This window comes from Schistocerca piceifrons, chromosome 3 (genome assembly GCF_021461385.2).
Source record: "Schistocerca piceifrons isolate TAMUIC-IGC-003096 chromosome 3, iqSchPice1.1, whole genome shotgun sequence".
NCBI classification, from domain to species: Eukaryota; Metazoa; Arthropoda; class Insecta; order Orthoptera; family Acrididae; genus Schistocerca; species Schistocerca piceifrons.
Window position 1 is genome coordinate 256,462,038 of NC_060140.1, and position 15,742 is coordinate 256,477,779.

General features: G+C 40.8%; 1 protein-coding gene across 1 annotated transcript in view; it reads right to left on the minus strand.

Annotated features, from left to right (window-relative positions):
• Window positions 1-12,934, minus strand: part of LOC124790049 (aromatic-L-amino-acid decarboxylase-like) — a 115,395-nt gene extending 102,461 nt beyond the window's left edge. The window contains exon 1 of the mRNA XM_047257609.1: window positions 12,852-12,934. The gene's annotated coding sequence lies outside the window, so the exon portion shown is untranslated. The remainder of the gene's footprint in view (window positions 1-12,851) is intronic.
• Between the last annotated feature and the right edge of the window lie 2,808 nt (window positions 12,935-15,742).

The window sequence follows — 15,742 nt, forward strand, 5'->3', positions numbered from 1 at the left end:
ATAGGCAAAGTCCTTCTTCCAAATAATAACACACAGTCACACAAGCACAACACACACACACACACACACACACACACACACACACACACACACACATGTTTATAGGCAAAGTCCTTCTTCCAGATAATAACACACAGTCACACAAGCACAACACACACACACACACACACACACACACACACATGTGATTACTGTCTCCGCACTCTGGAGCCCAAGGGACGTCATACCTGCCACAAGCAGCAATCTGTCAGTTGGATGGTGGGGGTAAGGAGGAAGAGTGGGCAGTGGGGGATAGCAGGGTAGGAGTGGAGGAAGATGCTCTGTTGCCTGTGGGAGTGTGCAGGGACATGGTGTGGACAGGAGAGGGCTACTAGGTGCTGTGTTGGAAAGCAGTGCTTAAGGGGGGGGATGGGGGGGGGGAGGGATAAATACAGAAGGAGAAAGGCTAGTAGCAGTAATGGTGGGATAGAAGGCATGTGTAGTACTAGAGTGGGAGCAGGGAAGGGGATAAGTGGGTGGAGGACAGGGACTATTGAAGGCTGAGGCCACGAGGCTTACAGGAACAAAGGATATATTGTATGGAGAGTTCCCATTTGTGCAATTCAGAAAAACTGGTGTTAATAGGAAGAATCCAGATGGCACAGGCTGTGAGGCAGTTATTAAAGTGAAGCACAATTTATTGGCAGCAAATTCATCAAATGGGTAATTCAGATGTGTCTTGGTCACAGTCTAGTAGTGGCCATTCAACTGGACAAACAGCTTACTACTTGTCGTGTCCATGTAGAAAGTGGCACAGTGGTTGCAGCCTAGTTTGTAGATCATGTGGCTGCTTTCACAGGTAGCCCTACATTTGCTATGGTAGGAGATACCTGTGAGAGCATTGGAGTAGGTGGCAGTGGGAGTATGTATGGGACAGATTTTTCATCTACTTCTTCTGCAGAGATATAAGCCATGAGGAAAGGAGTGGCGAGAAAGGGTGGAGTGATGATAGGCAGGCATGTTATGTAGGTTTGGTGGGCAGTGGAATACTGCAGTGGGAGGGGTGGGGAGGATAGTGGGGAGGATATTCCTCATTTCAGGGCATGGTGATTCAGTTTCTTCAGTCCTGGTTGGCACTAAGCCATGAGAGGAGTTCTCCTTTGTTACTAGGCAATGGGTATGGAGGTTGAAGGTGACAGAAGAGACAAGGCACAGGAGATTTGTTTCTGGACAAGGCTGGGAAGGTAATTTCAGTCTGTGTGGGCCTCAGTGGGACCCTTGCCATACTTAAAGAGGGATTGGTTGTCACTACGGATGTGACAACTATGACTGGCTAGGCTGTATGGAAGGGACTTCTTGGTATAGAATGAATGGCAGCTGTCAAAGCAGAGGTGTTGTTGCTATTTGGTAAGTTTGATGTGGACAGAGATACTGTTGTAGCCATCCTTGATATGATTGTCAACATCAAGGATGGAGGCCTGTTGTGTTGAGGAAGATAAGATGAAGCAAATGGGGGAGATGTTGAGATTTTGGAGGAATGTCAGTTGGGTTTCTTCACCCTTGGTCTGGATCACAAAGATGTCATCAAAGAACCTGAACCAAGTGAGTTGTTCAGGATTCTGGATGGTTATGGAGGATGGCTCTAGATGGTCCATGGATAGGATGGCCTATGATCGTGTCATACCGGTGCTAATTGCTCTACTGCAGATCTGTATGCAGGTGATGCCTTCAAGGGAGAAATAGTTGTTGGTGTGAATATAGTTGGCCATGGCAACCAGAAGGAGATTATAGATTTGCTGTTGGTCACACTATGGGAAAGTTGGTGCTCAATAGTGGAAAGACCATGGGTGTTGAAGATTTAGTGGAGGGAAATCATTTACAGAAACAAGAAGGGTGCCAGCTGGTAAAGTAATTGTGGCTGTGGAGAGTTGGAGAAGGAAGTGGTTGGTGTCTCTTATATAGGAGGGTGGGTTACAGGTAAGCAGAGCTTGGCAGTTGATTCAGAAAATGGGTTTGCCACTGATTCATCATCAAATGGTCATCATGGATGGTCTGTAACTTAAACACTCTCCGGTTCCACTGCTGGACAGAATGGAGACACGACTGCCTGACTGGAGCATCTGGGATCTCTTATTGATATTCCTTTTCTTATACCGCTGATACAGTCCCTCTGGAAGGAATAAGTGAAGTGTTCCTTAATAATTATAATGTCAACTCCATCTAGCCTATTTTGGTCCCCAGATGCAGGTTGCTAAGCACTGTTGTAACTACATTGTAGAGGTTTTTATAACATGTCAGTATCCCATTTGAACCTGATTACTACACACTCATCTCCACATTTGTTTATATGGCCTAGCTGGCCATTCTTCCTCACCTGTGAGGGGAGCCATAAACCTGCCCTGCAGAACTGTTCGCTTAATAGCGACATTGCCAGTCCCCTATTACAGGATGTGTCCACTGGTCCATTAACTTCAACCTTCTGTCCATAGCTGTGCAAAATTTTCAAGAATTCCCCAAATCCATGTCTATACTTAGTCATGGCATGGCTAACCTTTTGATTTATATGACCAGTAAAAAAATTCTTCTCAGTGAACAGCAGCTTAGCTTCCTTCCATAATTGATTAACTACTTGCTGGCACACTTGTTTTGACTTGCCAAGATGCATTGTAAAAGTTTTTATACAAATTCACACTAAACACAATAACATTGGCTCTATATGCTTTGCAGAATATCACAACTGACTCATTGACAGACACACAGTGATTTCAGTTGGTGCAACTGAGAACTTCCCAAATAAAATCTGACACTTGTGTGCCACTTGTTTCAAATCAGGAATCCCAGGCATACACATGTGTAAAGCATTCAGTTCAGTTCAGGCAGGCCATAAAGCTTAGCAGGCACTTTAACATTGGCCATCATAATAATGCATATTCTATGAATTAAAAAGCTGACATGAGATTTACATTTCTTTCACGTTTTAAAAGAGATTTTGTGAGATATTGCTGGACTCCCCCTCCCCATTTTGAGCTTGTGCAGTTGATGGAGATCCTCTGAGTGATGTAATAAAAATACCTGTACAAAATTTAAATGCTCATGTAAAAACCACAACTGGTACTCAAACAAATTACATCAACAAAAGTCACATTCTACATTCTCTTTCTGTTTGCCATGAAGATATTCAATTGGTCACAGAAAATGTTTCAAATATAGAGAATTTGCTAAACAATGAAGCACATTTTATTAATGTTCTGTGCATCACAGAACACTGGCTAATGATTAACCAGATACTCTTTTTCTATACCAGGCTATGTATCAGAAAATTATTTCTGTAGAAACAGTTATAAAAATGGAGGTGCTGGAAATTTAATCAAACAAGTATTCATTATAAAATTATTAGCATGTTTCAGCATCTCAATGGAGAAAGGGAGTTTGAGCTGACACTCTATGGAGTCAGTGATTCGAATATACTTGTAGCTCATTTGGAAATTTGGTCTCATTCATAAATAAACTTGAATACATTCTAATGGGCTTCACCTACACAACAAATCAACAGTGTTCTGCGGAGAGTTCAACATTTATTTTCTCAGAACCAGCAAAAAATAAGAACTATTGCTGAAGCTTAAAGATATGTTCAGCTTAAAACAGAAAATAACAGCTCCAATAAAAATAAGAGAAACACTGCTACCAGTATTGCTCTGGATCAAAGATGGTTTGTACTGCAAAATGTGTAAATAACAGTGTCAGTAATCATGAAGTTCGAGCTGTCACCCTCACAAGTTACTTGCTGTCCACTCAGAATAATAAATGAACTGTATATGTAGACTGAAGTGACAAATGAAAATTTGTACCAAGGCCAGGATTCAAACCCAAGTCTCCTGCTCACTAAGCAGATGCACTAACTGCTGTGGCACCTCGGCACAGTGACTTTGAGCAATCTTCCCCAATCCAAATTCCCATTCACACCTCAGCCCACTTGGTATTCCTTCTAAACTATCTGGAACCATGTAGTTTCATTTGTATAAATGAACTGTACAACAAAAGGTTCAATACACATAATAAACAAACAGTCAATTCCCTATTATCAGGAGAAAGATGAGAAACAGTTTTGCAAAAAGATAACACCAACAAAAAGTTTGTGGAATTCTGTAGCATTTTCAGTGATTATTTTGAAACTGATTTCCTGCTCAAAACACAAGTAATAAAAGGCACAATCCCAAAAGAACAGAGACGGTTAATAACAGGCATCAAAACCTCAAGTGCAGGGAAAAGAGAATTGCTGAAAGACAGAAAAAGACAATAACATACTCCCTTCCATGAACAGTTACATTCAGAATCAGCCTGTGATAACTTTATAACAGAATCAGCAAGTAGAAGTCAAGCAGTCTGGAAAGTAACAAAAAGGAGGTAAATAAAGCAACCCCAAAATGGAAAATATCACCCTGAACCATGATTCCCAGGACATTATAAATTTTTCCAGGTATTACAATGCAGATGTCATAAACAACTGAATGGTCAGTGATAAAAGAGATACCAGTAGTACAAACAGACAAAAGAACAAACTACACTCTTGTCATTTTTCAGCCTATACTTGCAAAACAACTCCAGATGAAATCATACATCTTGCAAACTTTTTCAAGAAAATGTCATCAGGAACTGATGCTATAGCATATTATTTCATAACAATGTGTTACTAACATTTCATTGCCTCTTGCAGATACAGCCACCTTATCTTTTCTGACACAGATAATTTCAAACTGTCTAGAGATTTCTTATTGGTCCCTGTTCACAAGAAAGAAGGCACATTCTATAGAGAAAACTATGCACCATCCACATTTTTATCAAGCTTTAGTAAAATCATGGAAAAAGTAATATATAACAAAATAAAACTCTGTCCAAACAGGAATTGAAAGACCCAATGGTTCCAACTGACTGCCTTGTCATACTCAGCCAACAGATGTCACTGGATGCAGATATAGAGGGGCATGCTGTCAGCACAATGTTCTCCTGACCACTGACAGTTTTTGGGACTGTATCTGCCACTTCTTAATGAAATAGTTGTTCAATTGGCCTCACAAGGGCTGAGGGCACCCTCGCTTGCCAAAAGCACTTGGCAGACCTGGGTAGTCACCTATCCAAGTGATGGCCAAGTCTGACAACACTCATCCTCAGTGATCTGAAGGGAACTAGTGTGGCCACTGCAGAAAGGCTATTGTTTAATGTATAATAGCTTAATGAAATTTTTGGACAAAAATAAATTTCTGATATTCAATAAAAAGAAATAACTAGAGTCATCTATGGTTTTATACAGTATGCTTTAGAAACAGTGGAGAAAAAAAAAACAGAATACTACTGTATGAATGAAAGTTCTCATGGCAATTCCAGTAATAAAATATGCTTGTGTTTCAAGCCATGTCAAGTAGTTAACTGCCCACAAATTTTTGGCATTGCCATTGTTATGTGGTTGATTGTCATGTTGTCACCAGTGACATCATTGGTGCTCAGTCCCATATGACATATGGTGTGATTGTCACAACCAATTCAACTTCCCAATGAAAAAATGCCAAGCCATACTCAGTTGCAGTGCAGCTGTTGAGTAAGGCATGTGATACTGTGATTGGGGAGCTGAAAGTAGTCATGGCAGTCGTGCCACCAAAATGTTACCACGTATGGTGTGAGACTGAGCACCAGTATGTCACTGATGACAGCACAGCTATATAAGTGCAGCAGTGGCATCCAAAAGTCAACCACTTGACGATAGCAGAGGAGATCTCTGGCAAAAGCTTGTGGGCAGTTAACCACTTGACATGACATGAAACCAAAGAACATGTTGTTCTTAAAATACCACTGGTATTTTTTAAACTTAAGTAAAGCCTTCAATATTCTGACCATTGCATAAGTTACTGTTGGAAAAACTCCAAGTATATGGCATTAGAGACACTGCATTAAAATGGTTTACACTGTAACGTCCTGTATATAAAAGACCTGGAACTGAACATTGAGTATAAACAGTTACTGTTTTTGCAGATGATTCATGGATCCTTATTATAATAGGAAGCACACCAAATCAACTACAAGCAGCTGTAAATAAAACTGCAGCCCAACTAAGTGGGTTGTTTTAAGGGAATAAGTTATTGACATGTGCCAAAAAAATTACATCACTAAATTTCTGTTTTATACCTGATGCATGCAACACCAGTGTGATAATAAACTCTAACAATATTACATATCCTTTGAAAGCAAAAGTTTTAGGCATTTGGCTTCAAAACTACTTCAAATGACATACACATACAAACAAAAAAGATGGAAGTCTGAATAAAATATCTCATAGTCCTGATTTACTTTCTGTTACAACAATGTTTCATACTTTGCCGAAATCCATAGCATTCTGCTGCACAGAATAATATTTTGGGGCATTACACCACCTAGTTCAGTCATTTTCTTAACTCAGAATAGAACTGTAAGAAAAATGCCACATGCTCAACAAACAGATTCTTGCAAACTCATCTTCAGAGGTTGTAAATCCTCCCCTGGTATATACGTTCTAGAAACTTGTAAAAATGATAGAAAAAATTTGAGGGACATATATAAAAGTAATGTACAAGTCAGATTGTGACCCCTACAGTGATGAGTTGACTGGCTGCTGGTACATCAGGATGGCATGCCATTCCCTTTCCTGGATGTGGGTGCAGTGATGGTGGTTAGCTGCAGTTGAATAGCAAACTATCAGTGTAACCTCCCTTGTTAAGTCAGTCCTTTATTCGTGACAGTTAAAGAGAAGGAATTGTAGCTGGAGAGGAGGTCAGTGCCCTCTGTGATGCAGGCCACCACAGACACTGAAGGGCACCAGCATCACTAGTGGTCTGCCTGGAAGGTGGCATATGCTAATACCATTGCTTGCTGGTATAAGGACTGCTACACAGAGCCAATGCAAGGTGGAGTGTTCTCAATCATGCCTGACAGAGAACAGCCCTGATTGCTTGGTCATTCCTTTAGCGGCAGCATACAGCACACCAGATCAGGGGGTGCTTATCTTGTGGCTTCAGGCCTCCTGGAGATGATGGCTCTGGTCAAGAATGTAGGCCCTCATGGGTTGGCAGACAGCGAGGGTCTACTTAGGCAACAAGGTGGGCCAGGCTTGAATCCACAGCTCATCAGCAAAGTGCCCATCAGCAGAAGGGAGTCACCCAGCAGACATATGTAAACAATGTGGCCCATCAAACTGTCGAGTCACCCGCTGGGTGACTCGACAGTGCGATGGGGCCAAGTTGTCTATACGCAGACTTTAACTCAGGCAGCAACCTGGAGCTAATGGTGGTAAAGCCAGGGAGTGACAACCTGCTGCTTCATCTTAACTGCAAGTGCTCTTCTTCTTGTAGTTACTGGCTGGTACTAACTGCATTGCTGAGCATATAACACACATCTGGACATTAACGTGCACAGACTGAGAAAGATGGCCTGATTTGGGTGGTAAATATGTGAGCCAGCTGGCTAAGGTTTCTCCAGTGGCAGCACTCCCACCATGGGAAACACAACAGGCTGGAGCAGCTGGGAGTTGCTGTTTGATAACGATGACTTCATTTGCTCTGGTTTTCCCGTCTAGTCACTCCTTCAGCAGCCCTGCTGGAGCTGTAAGATGTCACGACTTTGGTTTTTAGAGCCACTGGGTTGCATCTTCTACCTCATCAGCTTCGTGTATGAGTGTTCTTGCATCCTGAACATATGGGTGCTTTTCCACTCTATGATGTCATTCTGTTGATTGATGTAGGGACAGTTTATCATTCCTAGTGGAATGTTCCGCAAAAATTCTGCCCCCTTCAAAAGATTAAGTATCTGGTTTGTGACCTTTTTACATTTTTGGACAAAATAATCTTAACACATGTCGACTGGAGCCGGACGGCGCATATACATTGAGGATGTGGATGCCGAACAGTGTGAGAGCCATTCCTCTAGCATTAGGAAGGTACACTACATCTTCAGCAGGGAATCCAGAACAGAGGAGGATGGCGACTCCACTACTACTGTTGTCAGAAGAATGGGAGATGGTGCTGTGTAGCCGGTGGGGGTGTAGAAATCAGTGACAAACACTTCTTGGAGGAGGACAATGTCGACATCAGCAACATAAATGGTCTCTTTGAACATTGCCAGTTTGTGGGAAGCCTGAATGGTGAACAGATTCATTGTCGCGATGTGGTAGTATTGGGGGCATGCTCCCACCATTGGTACAGATGTTCCGGCAGAGAAGTCCGACTGGCATGTAACAATCGGCACAGCCACTGTAGCCACAATCACTGGGTGGAAGGTGGATCAGGCACCTCCAAGGGGCAGTGCCTGATGGGGGAGCCACCATCTTGATCTGCTCCATCGTCGACTTCATCAGCCCAGGAGACTGGAAAAGGTGGCAAGTGACTGTCACACTCATCAAGGATGAGTTGTGGTGACACTGCTGTAGTGGGGTCCAGGGACTCTCCCTCCATGGGATCCATCATTACCGGGTGGAATTGATCCTTAGATGGGACATCAGGAGTGGCCACTCCTGTCATCAGAGCGCTTAAGGGAGATCACTGTCTTGTCTCCACTCCAATGCCTGTGATGCCACATGAAGAAGTGTGTCGTCGGATGGCGTTTGACTTCTCTTCTTCTGTTTTCGGGTCAACCGCTGCTTTTGGAGGTGCTGTTCTGTATCAGAATGTGGACGTTCAATGTCCGAGGTCGCGCCCATCTGAAGAAAAGCAGATGTAGGCACTGCACTCGCATTGATGTCCATTGCAGCAGTGGGCAGGTCTCGAGCTCTGGAGAGGTAGTGATCTCGTAGTCTGTCGGAGAAGATGGTGCTGATGAGGCCGTGTCAGCACCGTCATTTCCAGTGGGGAGTGCCGGGGGGATAACAGGCGCTTCCTGAAGTGACGCATCGGGGCTGCGTATGACTGTGGCGTAGCTGTCTGGTGAAGAAGTGACTGTCCCTTTGGGAGCTGAGCAACTGGTCGGGACCTGGAGAAAACTACGGCAGAGACGGTCTGACCGAACATGGCCCTTTGATTTGGTGGACACCATTCAACACGTAGTATGTCGTGAAAGTCAGCCATTTGTCCGCGATGTGCTTCACAACGTTGCCGTAGGTTCAGAAGGCTTCGATGACCGTGTCTTGTGGCACTTTGAAAGGGAGCTCAAACACTCATATTGTACAAAGACCTAAACCATCGTGATCTATGGTTACCTCTCCAATATGCCCGTCAGAATGCTTCAAGTTGAGTCCGTGTGCGTGTTGTCGAGCTATCTCAGGACATGCTTCCTCCGTCATCATTTTCATATACTGCCAGTGATGAAAAAATGAACACCTATCACTTCCTGGGGGTTCAGACGTAGCTCTTTGCGAATGAATAGTTCAATTTCGTAAGTGCGTGGTCGTGCAAGTTCGGCTTGGAATGTTACTTTAAGTGTCACTCGGTGGTAACAGGGCGCCATGAGGTGCGGTAGTAATGGACGCTACACAACACGAAGTATTACGACTTGGAAGTAAACAGTTGCGGTGCACTGTCTGGTACGCGGAGCCGCTCTGCACATGACCACGGCCAAAAGTCGACTGTCCACTCAGCTACCTAAGCTCATTCTTGTTCATGCACTGTTTCTATTCAGTAGCAGAAGTTTTAGACCGTGTGAAACACTATAGACATTAAAAAAAAACCGTCGTGTAAACACAGCTACTGTTAGCAGTGAAAGCCGGTTTATACATATACCGTATATACCAAAAAGATAATTTATTTGCTGAAATATTACGGCGCGCAACTAACATGTCATATTTCGTGATTTTGGTATTTGTACTTGCGTATTACAAAAATATGCAGATCTCTCTTAAATACGTCATTTTTAGTGCAGTATGGTGCAGTAAAGTGTGGGAGATGTCAAAACTGGTACTGTATTAATGCGCCGGCGTCATCTGTGCCCACTCTTTAATGCAACTAACCGTACTGTAAAACGGGGTGACTTGGGACACTTTTTGTGTTTCCGTAGCTATTTCTCAAGCCCATGAAACTTCTGAAAAGGATATGTATATCAAAAGTTAGGTCTGGGTCAGTAGGTTACATTTATGTATCAAACATTATCTTAAATTCGGTCATTTATTTTTAATTTAATTGTTTGTTGGTGTCTCAAGTCACCCCACAGGGTGGGGTGACTTGGGACATATGGGGTAACTTGGGACACCTACAAATTTTTTCCACAAAACTGCAATCACCTCACCAAAGAGGTGACTGGGGACAGTGAAAATGTTTTTCTTTTCTCATTTTAAATATGTGACACCAATTTTAGTGTCTTTTAAGATGAAATAATCAAAATTATGATATATTAAAATTAAAAACAAATCTTGAAAAGTTAATAAAGAATCAAAAGAAATTTTTATGATATTTATTGTCTTAAAATAGTGTTTCATATATATAAAAGTACAAAAACGAATTGTTTCATGTTGTTTTTAATTACAGTAATTAGATTTTTTTCACATTAGGTACTGTGCAGTTTCATACAGGAACTTCTAGCGACTACGACGAACAAAGAGGGGAACAAGTTTGCGCAGAACTTGTGAAATAGAAACTTCTTGAATGTCTTCCACATTTGGAAAAACATAAATGTCTGATTGCTTCTGAGACTTTCTCATAAATGAAGTTTTCACTTTGGAATCTTTTATGGCCAATATTTTCCCTATGAATGTTTTCAGAACAACCTGGGATTTTCGTCCAACATAGTTAAACATTACAGAAATGAAGTCTCCTTCATTTAACTCATCCTCTGAAGTGATAGGTACTGGTGTATTAGTTTCTCTAATCACGGCATCTTTGTGCTCATTGTATTCTTCAGTTGAAAGATGATCATCTGTGTCATTATCATAGCTCAGATATTTTTCACTCTCTGATCTTAAATTGTCTTCAGCAGAAGGCTTAGAAGTTGAAGGTAGTAATGGAGCATTAGTGTCACTGTTGTCATGAGAGTGTGAGTCATCAAGATCATCCAAATGTACATTTGAAATGCTTTTACCAGGTAGAACAGAAGGTCTCTTTCGTCTCACACGAAGTGGCTGTGTCTCCTTTCTGAACAATTCACGCAAAAATGTACGAAATGCATTGTCAAGTGTTTGAGGGTCACCTTCATTTTAAGTAGTTCTGGTAATGAGTTTCAAGACCTGTTGTGGATTGAATGGAAAAATTCCAGTTTTCTTGAATTCAGCTTTTAAGTTGTGTCTCGTTTGGTCATTGTAACTCATAACGTTGAGCGTCTTCTTCAGTGCTGCAGGAAATTTGTCCTTCGTAATAGGACCCTGATTCTTCAGCTTCCATTCTTCTAAAACTTTGCGCCACTCAGCCTTCAATGAACAGAAGTAAGCCACGTCAAGAGGTTGGCACAGATGTGTTGAACTGGATGGCAGTAATATAAATTTAATGTTATGCTCCCTGCACTTCTGTTAAACATTTATGGAGATATGACTGGACAAGATATCTCCTATTACAGCCTTCGGCACTTCTTTGGCCAGCTTTTTCACATATGGAAGTATGATTCCTTCGAACCAATCTGAAAATACACTTTCATTAAACCAGGAAGTTTTTGAACATCCATTAAGTGCACCTTTTGGGCCGCCCTGCCTCCAAGTATCATACACATGCGATGCACCATAAACTACATAAGGTGGAAGCAGCTCACCACTAGCTCTGCCACAGAACATGACACTAATACTACTTTTTGAACTGTCCATTATACGGTACACACGTTTTGATCCTCTTTGGCTAATGACCCTTTTAACTCCAGGATCGTCAGTAATGTTGGTTTCATCATAATTGATTATTGCTTCAGGAGGAATGCCATCTAAACTTTTTTGAAGTTCAGAAAAATATTCTTGCATGATTGTTTGGTCAGTTCTAGCATGTGCTCTTTTGATATTCATACATCATTGCTCAGACAGAATTTGCTTGTGTCTTTTTAGGAAAGACACAATCCACTCCTGTCCTGGAAGGTTGTTATTAAACGTTTTCACTCTTTTTCCCAGCCTATCTAGATATTGTTTGACAATTACTCTAATATCCATTGAAGTCAAGGGAGAACCCCACTCACTCACAGTTACTAAATTGCTTACTATGAGGTCTTCCTCACGAGAACTGAGAGAAGTTTGGCCACCAGCTTTCTTGGGTGGAGAGTCTTTTGCTGATGATACCCATCTCTGAACAGAGCTCTTGGGGACACTGTACTTATCAGCTGCTTGTCTTACAGACAAAGTTTTAACTTGAACATCTGCCACAGCTTTTGCAAGATTCTCCGTAACATATCGTTTGTAAGGCCTACCACCAACCTTCCTAATATACTCTCTAGGCATCTGAAACAACATTAACAGTTTTCTTGTAGATATTTAAAGTAATATGTTCTTCACACTATGCTGCAAAACCAAACACATTGATAAACAAGTACACACCGTAATATCAAATGTGATGTAACCTAACATAACCTAACCTCACCCCTTAACCTAACCATTAAACAATAAGCAAATACTAACAATGACTCCAATGTGTATAAGAAACACCAACAACTTCATTTTAATGCACTTTTGTGCATACAACTGTCTTTAGTTAAGTCTAATGAAAGGTTTCTGCCAATCAACGACATGTCCCAAGTCACCCCAAGTTTGCTGTCATTTTCAAAATTGAAAATTTCAGTCCAAAATATGGGCCTAAATTTTTATCTTTCTGTGGTTATTATTAGAGATAGAAGTGGGGATCTCATTTAAACTTTAACCACATTTCCACTATTAATCCATAACAACCAGCAGGCCTTCCTATTTCACTATCATTTTTTTGTTAATATTTTGCCATTTTCAAATGTTGAAAAGTAGTACTTACATTGATAACAAGTTGTTCCCTTCACCTGAGGACATCAGAACACCATCATATAAACGATAACAATGAGCCAAACACAGTTCTGGCCACCCACTGCTGCCAACATAATAAAAAACAAAACGCTGTCAAAATGTCCTGAGTCACCCCACTGTCCCAAGTCACCTCATTTTACGGTACTAAAAATGCCATGTTTTGGAGAGATCTTTAATGTGGCGTTTCTTTGAAAGTGTCGGGAAAAGTGACTTTAGCACAGTGCCTCTTGGCACCTACAGAACATACGGTAGGTACCACTCAAATGAACTGCTCAAATGAACTGTTGCCAAATACTGAATTCAAGGTTTCCCATTGTCTTCTTACGTGAAATATAATTTCTTCTTTGGTGATATGGATAATTTCTTGCTGTTTTAAATTATTTCAGGCAAAAACAATGATGATGGAAGAGTTTTCGACAGCCGTAATTCAAGAATTATGGGAAAAGTGTTGCCAACTTTCCTAAACTAAAAGGCCAGGCGCTCAGCGGGCAGTGCGGCATTACGTTTTCGATTTTTTTCGTTATGATATGGATAATTTCGTGCCTGTTTTAAATTATTTCAGGCAAAAACAACAATGATGGAAGAATTTTCGACAATCGTAATTCAAGAATTATGGGAAAAGTGTTACCAACTTTCCAAAACTATAAAGGCCAGAAAATATCTGAAACGAAATAAGATCTATTATGTGCAGTCTTATTTTTGGAATAATTATATTGTGTAACAGTCAAGAAGGAATTCACATTCATTTTCCTAATTTGGAATCTGCTAGACTTACAGTTATATATATACAATTAACTGTGAATATATGATATATTTGAATTACATATCTTTGATATTAGGGAAACAATAAACAGCACACTTGAAGTACAAAACGGATAATATGCATCGCTATCCAGTTATAATTTAAACATGATTTTTTATCCATAAAACGTATATTTAATGTTGTTTCATCCAAATCATCCATGCATTGTCGTGAGGTTGATACCGTAGCAAGCTACTGTACTGAATAGAACTTCTCTGTTCCTCTCCTCAGCCTAGTTGCTAGCGCACTCCTTACTGGAATGAAGTACACGACTTCTGATTCATAGAACAGTTTCCTTCGTAATTGTGTAGACCCGATACTGTGCTGACGTCAACTCAGATGTAATTGCGTTCCGAGTAACACTATCAGCTATTTATATTTCGTAGTTAATTTTCTGGTCTTGTGTATGCGTTTTCTGATCAGCTCGGAATACACACCAACACAGCATTAGTTTCCATTGTTGTGCTTTTTAATTCCATGTAATAAGCATTTTCATGGGATATTAAAGCATGCTTTGAAACCTTAGTTCAGTGCAAATACTTTTCCTTTAATCAATATGTATTTTAATACTTTTCTACAGTCCAGAAAGAGAAAACCAGAAAAGTCAAATGATTGTGAATAAAGCCATACGTCCGGAACTCAGCTGAATTACTCATCTGCCAGATAAATGGTATTAAAAAGAAGCCAGAGTTAACTCTACAGAAGCTGATTTAGCAACATCTATATGAACAAGAAGTTACCAGAAGTAAACTCTACAGAAAATGTCTATTATTATAATACCATATATTGACAGTCATTAGCTGTTATCCAACATATTAGAAATTGCGGCGTTCGATTAGCTTCCATTAATTGCGTATGTTTTTCCTGAACGTTATTTCAACATACGTTATATGACTGGGTAATAATCTACTATATCTATGAGTTGTAGGAATTTGTCAAGGTAGCGGTGCCATTATTACAACATAATGCTGTAATGTTACTGGCTGACCTACTGCACCTTGTACTGCATATACTTAGGAGTACTGGTAATTATTGTAAAATGTGTTTGATGTACGCTGTTGCAGAAACGATCTAACGACGACAAAATTTTTACAGTTATTTTTATTTGTGTTTCACGAGATTTCGCTTACCTCCGCTTCTGTAAATTGCTGCATCATTAATGGTACTTTTCCTCATTTTGAACTACTTTCTGTGAGCGTTACACATAAATTCACATTAACGTTACATTAGTTAAGTAACTAGAAATTTTGAAGGCAAAAAGTTAGTGAAGGCGACTCATCGAACGGCACTGATGGACAAAACAGTTGACAACTTCATCGACGAATTTATTTTTAGGCTACTTTTAGCGCAATATCTCTGAATGGTCTCAGGTTTTCGCTGCGCCCTGTAAAACAATCACAAATTTTCTCTGCAAAATGCGATCCCGTTCATCTCTGTCTCAAAACGAGAAATCCGTTATCGTGTGAATAATACAAGAACGTATACATCTAGGTAGGTACCGTTATTTATCAAATGCAGGCATTTGAAACATTCGGTGTATAAATTAGTAAATGAGCTCGAGATAAAACTTGGTTGCCTTTTAATCGAATGTCCACAGGGCCGATTCTAGAGCATTTTTCCATATAAGCAACATGTCATTTGAATGCTCCCTACCTTTGCCCCCCACCCCCGTCACACACACACACACACACACACACACACACACACACACACACACACACACACACATGCCGCCGTTCTCAGCCCGTCATCAGATTATTGCTGCCTTTCCTTGGCTGGGAGCTTGGTAAGACAATTTTAGTAGTAGCAATAGATATTCACACTCAGTACTTAAGGTAATCGAGCCGGACGACAGCTTGCAATACATTCAGAAAGCCGCTTTTTTTTTATCTTTTAATACGAAGGGCTGAATAGTTGTGAACCAGATAATCGAGACTACTGTATCGTCAGCGTTTAAAGATCGTACTACTTTTACTTCCTCGAACACAAACTTGACGGCTTAGCCGGCCGAAGTGGTCGTGCGGTTAAAGGCGCTGCAGTCTGGAACCGCAAGACCGCTA